Here is a 14,116-nt window from a genome sequence, read left to right as displayed (position 1 = left end):
ATATCTGATCCTTTGATCTAAAGTGAAACATACACATATTCAGGTCAACTATGACTTCCAAGTAAGAGAAAATCAGTCACAGAGATTAAAATGTTGATGTGTGCTCTGCTAATATCTCTAAAGGTTTCACTAAAGATTACAGCATTTTTAACTGGATTTCAGCATTTCAAGTCTCCATATAAACATTGAAACAAGTTTTTTGTTGTTCATACTGACCATTAAAACATCCCTTCTCAATGCACTTTCAATGTAAGTGATGAAGGACAAAATCAACAGTCCTCCTCCTATGCAAAAAATGTATTTAAAAGTTTATTGGAAGCTAATATGAAGCTCCAGCAGCCTGAGTTCGTCATATTAAGTGTCTCCACAGACAGTGTTTCACCACTGAGCCACAGTGAAAGGATAAGGGAACATTTTATACTAAAAAATACTTCAGTATCAGTAATCAGCACCGATTGTTCATATGGGGACCTGACTATTGTTTTAAGACAGACTTGAAAAATTGTGAACTGATCCTTTAAATCAACTCCCTTTAAGATTCAGCAACTCTTATTCGCAACTCAGACTCGGACCTTTGCCACAACAATGGCAGCTGAGCTCATTCGCCATAACACAAACGAGCTTTCCAAGTGGAAATAATTATAACTGATAGTCATAACTGGATTTAAATTTTGTTAAATTATCCAGAAGACTCTCATGTTTTTATGTTGAGAAGCATTGAGAATATCATTTAAAGAAATGTCAGTTGTGTAAAAAAAAAAAAAAAAAATACAGCTCCTCCCATTTTACTGCTCTATATAAGTGATAAAAATGACTGATGGAAATATTTGTGTTTTGTGTTTCTCTCTCTCTCTGGTTTTGTGGTGTGTAAAGCTGGGTGAGGTCTGAGCTCATTACTGCTGATAAACCAGAGAGGCGGAGTGATACAGGAACACAAACACAGGGTGACAGAGTAGAGTTTAAATATGGCGCCAGACACTCTGTCTCCATACAGGTCTGTCATTTCTACTGTGTGTGTCACTCTGTTCATTACCTGTGTGTGTGTGTGTGTGTGTGTGTACGTGGGGTTAGGGTCAGGGTGTGTCTGTGTGTGTTCCTGCTCAATCTGTGTGTGTGTGCAAAAGTCAATTAGAATCAATTTGTACCCTCAGCTGTTTGAAGCCCATCTTCCCCATGACTCTGTATGTGTCTGTCACCTTGTTACCTTGTTATTGCAGCACTGGTGGGTCCCTTTGGTCACTGTGTGTGGGTCATTATGGTCAGAGTGTGTGTGTGGTGTGTTTGTGGTTGGGGTGGGGGGGGAGTGAGTGAAAAAGACAGAGGGTGCATCCCAAGTCTCTTATTTGATGTTTTTCCTCGTTCATTCTCCTGATCCTCGCTTGAACCGGAAGTCATTCTGCTCCAACATTTTTAAAAGCCTTCCCAAAGCTCTTATTCCTGCTCTGAGGAGCAAGTCATTACCGGCCGACAGCAGTTATTGATTAGACGCTCAGCTGATCAGACTGATCTGATACATCACAGCAGATGTTAATCGTCGGTCTGATCAACAAAAGAACAATAAACATAAAATTCTCTTCATCTATTAGAAAGATTTTTCTTTTCATGATCTGTTATTTCCCCCCCCCACGTTGACTTTTATAGTAAATGAAAACACATTTATTTTTTCCGTTCAGTCACATGTGAAGCTGAAAAATTCCTGATCGTTCCCTAAGCGCATGAGTTACATCATTTCAATCTTCCCTGGAAATGGATGTCGCTTCACATGACGCTTCGAAGGAAAAGGGCGTCTTATTTCCCAATATCCGCGTTTCCCTCGAAGTCTGCGAGGGCTCAAAGCTGTCCCGCTGTCAAAATCATAACGTGCATGAGGACTCGAGCCCTGTATGCACATTTTCTGTAAGTCCTGCATCTCTGCAGACTTTGGCCGAGGGAGTTACCCACACGTGATAGTGTTGTGACATTAAACGCAGCCTCTCGCACTCAAGCACTTACGACAGCGACATCAATCAAGGCTTAGATCTTGGAGGAGACATTGGGCCATTTCCTCTCCCCTCACATGGTTTCCTCGCATCCCTCCGTGCTTCCAGAGAAGACTTGACGAAAGCTGCGGTTTCTTAAAGTTACGTGATCTTATTTGTTTGTGTCATCACTTATCAAACTGAGTCAGATAATCTGGTTCAGCTCTGATTGACAGCCAGGAGATAAAATCCTTCGATGTGACGTCTTGTAAGGAATTTAATCATTAACTAGTCACCACCCATCGTCACAATTAAAATTAAATCACTCCCTTGAAATTCCATCTTTTATCAGTCAAACATTCACCCCGTAAAACGCCAGCTCTGATGAACTCCTGTCCTGCTCTTTTATTGAAGACCACAGTAAGTTTGATTTCAGTTATAATGAATTCTGATACATAAATCACAGCAAAAATGTATTAAAATGGCTGTTTTTTTATTAGTAATACCTAATATGGGTTTGGGGACGGTCTCAGATCTTTGTGTTGATGTTTAAAATTGTGTTCAAACGTATTTTGGAAAGTTTAAATTGCGTTGGCGGTTTATAAAGGAATATGAAATGAACAGAAATGACTCCTGGTGAGTTCGGTCAGAGTCTGAGGTATCACGCAAACACACACAGGTACGCTCCGCACTCATGTACGTAAATTCACTTTGTGTTCTGTCTCAACCACTTTAATACCATCGAGCAATTTCTGATCATGTGTTGTGTCATATTCATCACAGGATTAAAGCAGATGGGGAGTGTGAACTGTGAAGTCCAGGGGAAATCTTCTATTCTCGGGCTTAATATCTAATTTCCGTTTATTTTGAATCGATATCCATCTTTTCATCCGACTCTGAGTAAGACGGAGATCGAGTGCTAGCGTAGCATTTCATATCTTTAATATACCTTTAAGGTCTCTGGTAATCAGCTTCTTCTTAAAGGTTAAAGGTCACAGGTTGCCAGGTTTGCTCAACATGGTTTATGAGCCTGAAACCTGTTTGTTCCATAGTATGTGTGTGTATGTGTGTGTGTATGTGTGTGTGTGTATGTGTGTGTATGTGTGTGTGTATGTGGTGGTAAACGGTGACCCGGTGACATATTTTATCAGGGTGTTGCAGTGCTAGCCCTTGGCCTCCATACTTTCTATTTCACAAACTCTTTATGTGTGTGTGTGTGTGTGTGTGTGTGTGTATGTGTGTATGTGTGTGTAAACAGTGCTCACCTTGTTCCGAGACCATATAGCTTGTGTCTTTTATCAGTGATTGACTGCTCGGGCCTCAACTGAGGTATTAGCAGCTTCTATATCTCCAGGTCCTGAGTGCTGATAGTGTGTGTGTGTTCATGTGTGTGTGTGTACGTGCGTGCATGCTTGTTGACGAGCTGGTGACTAGTCGTAGTGGTTTGGTCGGTAGCATGACTGTCTTGTTTTGTCGGAAGCGTTCGTTACCCGCACTGATAATTAAGTAGTATGTATGTCACATGCCAAGTTGTGTTTCTGTGTTTTGCATGCCGCTGCATGTGTGCATGTACCAGTTTGTGCGCTTGCATGTGCATGTGGGTTTGTGTGATTTTGTGTGTGTGTGTGATTGTGATTGTGTGCACATGTGTGTGTGTGTGTGTGTGTGTGTGTGTGATGCAGGTTAATGATTGCAGGGTTTGGTGTATGTGTGGCTTCCTGTGGGTTTAAACGCAGTGCTGATAGAGAACTGGGGTTACATCAGGACACACACACACACACAGACACACACACACACACACACTCTCACAGCTATGTAGCTTATGTTGTGTGAAGGAAAATATCTGTAAATAACAACAGAATAACAAACTGTTTCTGTTACATTTCTCTTTTTTTTAAACCTCAAATCCTCTGAGGCATGTTTTTATGATTTTCTGTTATTTTTATACATTATATTATACATCCATCATCTTTTCTTTGCATCTATCATCGAGCTCAATAGAAGTTTTTATTTATGATTTAAATTTAGGGGCTGGAGAGACGCAGGCATTTTTTAAAAAGATATTTCCGGCAGCTGTGTCCGTCTGTCTGTCTGATGTATTCCTGATGCTTTTGTAACTGCTCTAGTTCTTCTTCTTCTTCTTCTTCTTCTTCTTCTTCGTCTTGTGAGCTTCCAACATTTTTTTTTTTTGTATTTTTAGTAAATTATCAAACTGGGCTCCCGACATCATAAAATAGATTGCGAAACTTCAGCACCAGCTTGTGAAATTCTCCCCGCTGTTGACATTTTTCTTTTGTCCTCAGGAATGACATCACTGTTTGAAGGCTGTATTTGTATGCAGGGGGAAAATATTTTGGCTAAAAACAGACTCGTTTTGCAAGTTTTTCTGGATCATGAATTTATTATTATTTAACAGATCAGGAGAAATCTTTAGTGCAAATATTAGAAAACGTTGTCAAGTTTGTAATCTGCATCTGTACCTGAACGTGCATGCGTGGTCGGTAACAGTACGTGAGCACTGTCATAAAATAGGAATGTTTGTGGAGCCAGTCTACACACCTGTTTGTCTTTGGATGGCTGCTTTCTGGAGAGTCAGGCAGAGATTAGCTCTCTCTCTATCTCTCTCTCTCTCTCTCTCTCTCTCTCTCTCACACACACACACACACATTGTTCACTCATTCATTCACTTAATGTTTATTTGTCATTTCTTTCCTTTCTTCTCTTGTTTATTCTTTCTTATCTGAATTAGATTTCTTTTTTTCCTCATTTTTCTTCCTTCACTTTGTTAACTGTCGGTAACTTCATCAGTCACGTCTCCCACTGTGTGTCATGTGATTGGCTGCTTAACTAAATATTAACCAGCTGAAAGACAGTCGGTCCACTGTGTCAGTATGTCCACCACAGCAATTATTCACCACTGTGACTGTGTGTTTGTGTGTGTGTGTGGGTGCGTTCGTTTGTGCACGCATGTGTCGCAAGAGCAGTGGTTTTTCTTCACTCAAGGATAACGAGACATACCTGTTACCTGTATATGTGTGTGTGTGTGTGTGTCACTTTTGCTTTGTGCAGTGTGCGGTATTTGTGTTTTGCACTCTTTCACGTTGGCTATCGTGAGACACATCCTGTGGCCGTGCTGTGTGTGTGTGTGTGTGTGTGAGCATGCCAGGAGGGTAATTACAGGCTCAGTGCAAGGCCTGGACAAATTACAGAGGATCACACACACACACTCCCTGACTGATACTACCTCTCTCTCTCTCTCTCTCTCTCTCTCTCTCTCTCTCTCTCTCTCTCTCTCTCCACCCTTTTAACCTCTAGCGTTGCTAAACAGTAAAAGAGCTCAGTTAGATAATACCATAACTATACACACCCCTCACACACACACACACACACTCATACATATACACACAAACAAATGTGAAGACACACACACGCTCCTTCTATTTTGGTAGGAAACAATACCACAGAAAAAATACATGCCTTAACAAGTCAATTAGTCTTGTAATGACTCATAAAATCTTATTTTCTGCCTATAAAAGAAAAAAAAATCTGCTTTCGTGTGTTGTCTCCGATGCAAATCATCTTGTTTTTAATGTGTCATGACTCATGTGTTAGTTCTCAAAAACTTTATGACCACTTTCACTTCATCTCTTCCTTTCTCTATCTGTAACTCTATCAGTAGGACTCAATGCATTTACTTACATGGATCCAAATGATGCTTTAGCACCAAAACAAAGCCCTGCATTTGTGTTTAATCAGTGTAAACTGAAATCACTGCCTGCCTGTGACGTTTCACGCTCATCTCCTGTTTGGTCAACAATGTCACGTTATTGGTCGTCTTAACTACGTGTGTCCTTTATTGAATCACATGTTATATCACGTCAGCGGTGCAGGGTCTACAATGTGCTTTTATATAATGAAACCAAAAAAAATGTTTTACTTTAGTGGGGTTTTTTTTATTTTTCTGCCAAAACCACAAATAAGCTCTAGTTGAGTCAATCTAACAATCGATCAGTTGACTGATTGTTGCGGCTCTTCTTGTTTGTTCCTAAACATGACACTGAAATGCAAAAGAAAACCCCCCGAATCATTGGTCATTCTTCAAAAAAGAAAACTCTTTTCTTGTTTGTCACCTAGCAACAGTGTTTTTATGCTTAAACCACTTGAACGCTGTGAACTCAACTTCCCCAAGTTTCAAGTATTTGACCTCAGCGGTTTCGTTCGAAGCAGCGAAACACTCAAACACAACCGACTTCACGCCGGCTAACACGCTAACATGAAGCGCCGCGAGCCGTCACCCGAGGCCGCGGAGCTGCTGAGAGGTGATTTGTTGTTTTAAAAGTGAGAGAGTGTGGACTGTCTCCTCTATCTCTGCTCATCACAGGTCAAAAGTCAGATAAGAACTGTCTGCTGGGAAATGGAGTGGGGGGGGGGGGGGGGGGGAGGAGGAGGAGGAGGAGGAGGTGCGGGGGGGGTGAGGGGTGTCACCTGATGACAGGACAGGAGGAAGAGGAAGGCAGATGGGAAGTATTCAGTGTTAGCATGCTACTGGTGTTGATAGGCGTCCTCAGGAAGGTGTTTGATAAGTGAGGTTGTGAGTTACTGAGTAACTGAAACACTGTTGGGTAACAGGTTAGGGTTCAGCTCCCTCCTCACCCCGGGGGGGCAAGAGACTGACTGGTCTGATTCCCTGTTGGGGTTGTTCATGCTAACAATAAGCACGAAAAAAGCCGTAAACCCTTTAATTATGGTTCTTACATCACTGTTGTGTGCTTGGTATTTGTTTAAAAGGTATAAAAGTGTATGAAAGTAGCATCTTGGCATCAACATGGTCGGTTATTATTTATATTATATACTCTGAAAGTCAAATAAGGGACGAAATAAGTTGCAGCAAATCAGTTTTATTCATATCTCTCAGATGTCAGAATATGTTCCAAACCGTTCGCTTAACGCCGGCTTGTTAAATGAGCCACAAACAAAATGCAAAAAGTTACAGTGAGGCACCAAAGATCTGGAACAAAGCAGCTCAAAACTTATTTTTTATGGTTTTTGCTTTTAATTAACTCAACCTTTTTATTTGCCTTTTACTGCTATCAGCTTATTTACTACCTGTTTTATCTTTTTTTATCTCATGATTTTACCTCCTTTTATCCTCTCACCTCTTTTTATCACTGTAGTTTTTTAATTGTTTATTGTATTTATCTTTCTCCTGTCTTTTAATATTATAAAATATCTTTTTTTTTGCCTGCTTGCTTGTTTTTACCTCTTTCTGTAAAGCACTTTGAGCTGCATTTTATGTTATGAAAGGTGCTATATAAATAAAATTTATTATCATTATCATCATTATTATTATTATTATTATTATCATTATTATTGCTGTATTGAATTGTTTTCTATTGTACAATTTGACAATTTGCCTTTTTTATTTGTTTGAATGTTCATCAAAAAATGGCCTTGTTGCATGTAAAATGAAATATTCACAGGTGAAAAAATATCTTCAAATCTCTAATATAAAAAGTGTCATAAGTGACGTCTGACTAGAATGTAAAAAAATGTTCATATACGTCCCTAAAGCTCATATACTTTAGATTATTGTGGGTTTTCATGTGAAAATGTAGTTGAGAGTTTTTCATGCAAATATTTATATAACTCAGATGACTAATATTTATACTTGTGTGTTACTTTATGTAATAATTGACACCAAGCTCCTACAGTATATTAATTTACCTGCTGTTTATATCTTCATTATGCTTCTTATATAAATTGGCTTTCGGTCAGGTGACAGCAGAGCTTTTGGAGGAATCTGCCCCCCCCCCCCCCCCTCGCTCCTCGCTCCTTCACCTTTTAACCTTCTCTCAGCTGAATCATGGTGCGTTTGTCCTGATTGATTTTCTCAGGAAGAACAACTTGTTTTAAGTTTCTGTCACTCAATAATCTCCACTGTGGACCTTACAAAACCGACACTTCAGGGTTCTACACAAAGGGTCCCACATGTCTCCTATCAGCTGACCAGTCACAGGTCTTGTGGTCTCCACATGGTATCTCAGTGACCACCGTTGCCCCAACATGTGCACATTTTTAGGAGATGCAGGTTTGGGTTGTAGTGGTTCTCCAGCTTCTGCTACATCTATGCATATGTCTGATTATTCTCATTCTGGCCCTTTAACTGTCAGTGTGTGTTTAAACGTTTTAGATGAGGTCATTCGGGGTTTAGGAGCAACAGAAGTTACAGTTTGGTGTTTGCGACATGTGACATTTAACCCAGCAAACAAACTCTCAGCTCATCCTGTCTGCACCATATCCTCTCCTCCTCCTCCTCCTCTTCTCCGCTCCCCGTCCTCCTCTTCTTCACATTTTCAGTCTCAATTTCAGGACAATCTAAGCATGATTTGAGTTTTTAGAGTTTTATCTATATATTAATGGATGTGTATTTGCAGCTCTTATAGAGTTACATTTAAATATATTCTAAAGACAGCTTGTTCAGACCCATTCACTTCTATACAGCACATGAAACAACTGTAGACTTTGTCATTTTAAAGGATAAAGCTCGCTATTGTCTATGTTTTTCTAAATCTCATGTGCGGAGCCAAATAAACAATGAATTGATACTTTAAAGCATTGCATGTGTATCCAAACCCTGATATATCTAACACCATCATGTCAATAAGCCACCCTGCTGCACTGGGTGACATGTTCCTTCACTGCAAAGATTACAGTCGCGGTAGTTTGCTTAGAAACGGCTCCACAGACTGATGACAGCGATCACATTTTCAGTCACTGGAGAGTAGTTCCTTGTACGGCGGATGCCACTGAGCATGTGCGGGCAACACGGTTTCCAGTGTTTTGCTAGCTTGTTGCGCTACATATTACAACCTCTTGGACTTTATACTAAATTTATATACAACGTACAAAGTCAAGCTGCTACTTGCTGGTGTTAATTTTTACATAATTGATCAAAAGAAAGGCTGCGTGTGTGATGATTGTATACAGACACATACATTTATCTGCAACTTGTGAGTTACAAACATGACTTTTACTATCTTTAGTCTGCAAAATGAAACAGAAAATTAGATTCCATGTGGTAAAGTTTGCTGTTTTTGTCCTCTCCTCTGCTTGAAGTAAAGTTTTTTCTCTTCTTCTCTTAACTTATAATGTACTGCCAGTCTGTAAAAAACAAGTTGTGCTTTGAAGGTATGTGCTAATAGGAGCTATTATACTCACTCTTCTCCTCCCCGCCCTCTTACTCACAAACACTCTCCTTTCCTCCACTCCCCTCCTCCTCCTCCTCCTCCTCTCTCTCTTTTCTTTCTTCCTCTTTCTCCTCTCTCTCTGTCCTTTTCTGTGTCTCTAATTAGCAGTGTGTTAAACTCAGAGAACAGTGGTCAGGAATGCCTCGACAAGCCCGTAAAAATGACATCAAACTCCCGGAGACGCCAGCAGACAGGTTTAACCTCCCTGTTCGTACATACAGTGCAGGGATGATGATGAATGGATGGATGAGGAAGATGAGAAAAACAAGGTGGAGGAGAAAAAGGTAGAGTGAGGGAGGAAGACGAGCTGAAACGGATGGAAGCAACTTCTGACAGAGAGAAATTATTTAATTTGTACTGAAATTAATCCCTGAAGTTAAGTTGAATCAAAGGAATTGAACTAAATGACAAAAAAAGGTTGAATTGAGAAACACAGAAATAAAGATATTCATTATTTTAATAATATTAACATTTGTTATATAATAATTACACCTAAATGTTAATTCAAGGCGCTAATTACAAATTAATATTTACATGTAAACACAAAGATGGAGAAGGAAGCTGTGAAATTGGATTTTTTGCTCAGAAATGTATTTCTATGAACATGTTAAAACAAGGAAATTATTTAATATTTCAAATAAATAGAAGAAATAAATTATTAGCATCCTTCAGTATCTAAAATACGTAGAAATCAAACAAACAAATTAACAGAATCTAAATTTAGATCTTTTATTTCATTCATTTGTGTTGCGTCTTGATGTGAAATTAGTTGAGTCTTAGTTGTGATTTTCCTGATAAATATTTGTAAAAGTTGAAAAACACAAGTTTCCATTTATTTTAATCTCTAGTGTTAGAGTTAGGGCTTTGAGAGAGATTATTACATATATGTTCTCATGTAAATTTGATTTATTTATGGATGTAAACACACCGATCCAAGGGATTACATGTGAGTGAGAATATTTGTATTTTCCAATATGTTAAAAGTGGACAAAAAACATGAAAACATGAGACATCAACCCTGTTCTTTTCTTCCTTCTTTTTTATCCATTCATGTCTTCTTTGTCCACCTCCTCTCCTTCACTCCTCTTTCTTCACTCATCCATCCCATTATTACCTCTCCTCCACCTCCATCTTTGAAGTCCTTTTTTTTGTCTGCTTTGTCTCTCTTCTGTCTCCTTCAGACCATCAGTACGGCCACACAATGACTCTTTCACGTAAAGAGAGGAAAGACAGAAAGAGGGAAGGGATGTTAGAGGTAGAGGAAAAGGTGAAGAAGGAGAGGAGGAGGAGGAGGAGGAGGAGGGGAGAGAAGAGGGATGGGGTGGAGGAAGGATAGACTGGGGTCAGAGCTGACATTGGAGGGTTGATGTGGGGTCAACATGATGAAGCAGTAATGGAAGTCTGTTCGTGTGTGTGTGTGTGTGTGTGTGTGTGTGTGTGTGTGTGGGTACCAGAAGACGTATGGCCGGCTGACAGCGGAGAGGGAGACGGAGGCAGATTGCGGCGGAAGGTTGAGGGGTAATTGCCTCGATGTGGGCGTGTTCCTCTCCGTGTGTGTGTGTGTGTGTGTGTGTGTGTGTGTGTGTGTGTGTGGGGCTGTTGCCTCATTTATATTTTCCTCTCTTGGTATTTAGCAAGTTTTATTTCCCAAATGACAAAAAAACAACAACATTCTGCAGATTAAAGGTCGTGTAATAATGATCCTTCAGGGTACATAGAAATTTCCTGGATGATGTCTGTTATATACAATATATTTATCTTTAAGGCAGATACAAGTATTGATTATCGATAGTACATGATTTTAAATTGCTTGCTTTTGTGTCTGCATGTTGTCTGTATATCTGCAGTGGAAAACATTTAAAAACTCTCACGTTTTTGGACTTAATTGGGCTGTTTTTCAAAATAAAATGGACATAATGCCACCTATATTTTATTTTATTTAAGTTGATTATATTTATTTATTTATTTTGTTGTGTTGTATCTTATCTTGAACAATTTTTAGGTGATTTCCTGCCTGTAACTACATGCAGCTGCTACTGACTTGATCTTTCCTGTAAAATAATAATAATAACAACTTTTATTGTCCGTTTTAAATCACTTCAGTCTTTATTTTTGTATGACAGGAGCCACTAAAGCTCAAGTCCCTGTCTAATACAATTTACAACAATTATTTTAATTCATGAAGTTACAGCAGTGACCGTTTTAAAAAAAGTCTTGATGGTGTTTATAGACGTCATCCGACATTCGTGAGGTCTGGTTTTGTAAAAATCAGAAACATAAACATGAGGTTTGTCCAGCAGCTGAATCCGAAAGGTCAGATGTCTGAGTGTGCTTGAATGCATCATCAGAGAGAGTTTTCACAGTAAAATAATCCCTCCTCACAGCTGCATTATCACTCATCATTAAATAAACTGAGAAAATATAAAGATGCTAAACGGTGGATTACATAATTATCAGTCGCTTAATTCAGTGGTTCCTAAATTTTTGGGCTATAGTCTAGTCTATCTGGGATCCCCGTCACATGTCGCATTGTCTACCAGTTAAATTAAAGTTTTTTATTTGTTTAACTTTTAGAGGTTTGAGGAGATTAAATACAGTAATTTACAATTAATAAAGCAGAAAATTAAAGGACAATTTTGTGTGTCAGAAATGTGTTTTTGTTTTTTTCTGTCCTATGACCTTATATTAGTCAGCGACCCCCAGGTTGGGAACCACTGGCTTAGCTGAACAATAGAAAATGAATCACCAGTGATTTTTTAGTTACTTGTAACTTTTCCTCTATTTCATATCATTGTAAACTGAATATCTTGGGGTTTTTGGTGTGTTGTTAAGAGAAGACAATCGCTTGGCTTCTGGGAAATTTTTATCACTCTTGCAACTGAAAAATAGTAGATAAATTAAATTATGCAACTTAAGCCTGTAGGTAATACTCAGGGAAAATAGTCAGGAGTAATATAAGTCTGTAAGTATGTAAAAACAACGTCTTTAAACTTTGAGATCAACATATGAGTGTTTGTATCAAGAATAAAAGACGACTGACTCTCTGGATCGATCGGAGCGAGAGAGGGAGAGGTGACCTCTGATTGGCCGCAGCAGCTCAGAGGTGAGTTGAAAGGTCATCCAGGGGTTGAAGAGAGGGAGGCATATCAACACCTTGTCTAATATCTACCCTGCAGTTTGTGTGTATGTGTGTGTGTGTGTGTGTGTTTGTGCTTGATTGATCCGTCCAACCCGGTGGCCGCAGCTATAGATCCGAAAGACCGGAGATGGGTGTGTGTGTGGGTCTTTTTGTGTGTGTGTGAGTGTGTGTGTGTGTTTGGGGAGGGTCTGGAGGATGAGAGGCGATCTGTCTCCCGTGGCGACAGGCCGGACCATGGACCTTCCGCTTCCTCTAAATATTTACAAAGCGCCAGCCAATCAGAGCCAAGCAGACACTGTTGGCCACCAGCCATGACATGAGGGAGTGTGTAGAGTATATAGAGTGTGTGTGTGTGTGTGTGTGTCTATAGAGTGTGTGTGTGTGTGTGTGTGTGTGTGTGTGTGTTTGGAGTGATTACACACATTCACACAACTCGGACTCGCTGCGTCTTGCTCCTGCAGGGCAGTCTGGAGGTAAAAATGTAACACTCACTTAACAAGTTTTTACAATTGATATCAAACCAGCTATTAGCTCTGACACACGCTCACACACACACATGCTCTCACACACACACGCACACGCACACACACACACACACACACACACACATATATGTAAACACACACACGCACATTATAAAAACCTCCCTCAAACTTATAAGCGTATAAGATTAAATCTCTCTCTTCAAATTTCATCCAAAACTTGCAAACACATCACTCTCTTCCTCCCTCTCCCTCTTTTTCTTTTACTCTCTCTCTCTCTCTCTCTCTCTCTTTCACGCACACACGCACGCACACACCAGAGCGCGTGTGTGCAGTGAAAGTGCTCTGCCTGTTTGAGCGAACAGTAAATGAATAAAATATGTTTGAGCCGCTGAGAGGAAGTGGTTTCCAGACCGCCTCAGCATGTTGGAAACAGCTGTTTGTGCGTACGTGTAAGTGTATGTGTGGGAGTGGGCGTGCGCGTGGGTGTGCGAATGTGTGCACGTGTGATTCAGCTTGTTCCCGAGCAGCATGTTTTCATCCTGTGTGTGTGTGTGTGTATGTGTGTTTGAATCAATCTGTGTATCTCTTGATGTGTGTGTGTGTGTGTGTGTGTGTGTGTGTGTGTGTTTCTATGGCTCTGCTTGTCCCTGTGTCCAATGTGTGTGTATGAGTGTGTGTGTGTGCAGTGCCGTGGGGGGGGTAGGAGGGGTTGGGAGGGGGGGGGGTCTGTTGACCACTTGAGAGGAAACCACAGGCCAGACAGAGCTGTGTGTCATCAGGCCGACCGCCGTGGAGCCGAACATCCAGATTCGGCCCTGAAAACACAAGCGACGGAGATAAACACGACGCAAAACTGTGAAGGATGAACGGACGAGTGATCGGTGTCAGTTTTTTAGTTTCTGTCATCGTGATGGAGAGCAGAAACATCAGCTTTGCTTCCCATAAATATTTACTTATGTATATTTCTGATTATTAGCAACAAATTTCCAAAGTATTGTTCATACTTCCGGCCCTCTTTCTGCTTCCTCAGGCCTTCCTCTCATCCTTCATCTGTCCGTTACGAATCTAAAGGAAGATTTGTTAAACTGAAACATCTTTGAGTTTGGCAAAACTGTAGAAAAACTTCAAAAACATCTGATGATATCTTGATTAGACTTCAAGGGATTTTTCGCGGTTTCGCAAGTTTTTATTTGTGGAATCAAATCAGCCGATACCGTAGGAGATAACGTACACGTTTAACCGCTCTTGTTAATATTTTATTTGCATATGAAGCACTTTGACAAAGTC

The sequence above is a fragment of the Thunnus thynnus genome, chromosome 10, assembly GCF_963924715.1.
Source record: "Thunnus thynnus chromosome 10, fThuThy2.1, whole genome shotgun sequence".
In the NCBI taxonomy this organism is placed as follows: domain Eukaryota; kingdom Metazoa; phylum Chordata; class Actinopteri; order Scombriformes; family Scombridae; genus Thunnus; species Thunnus thynnus.
The sequence above is the reverse complement of the archived record's forward strand: the minus strand, read 5'-3'. Positions refer to the sequence as shown.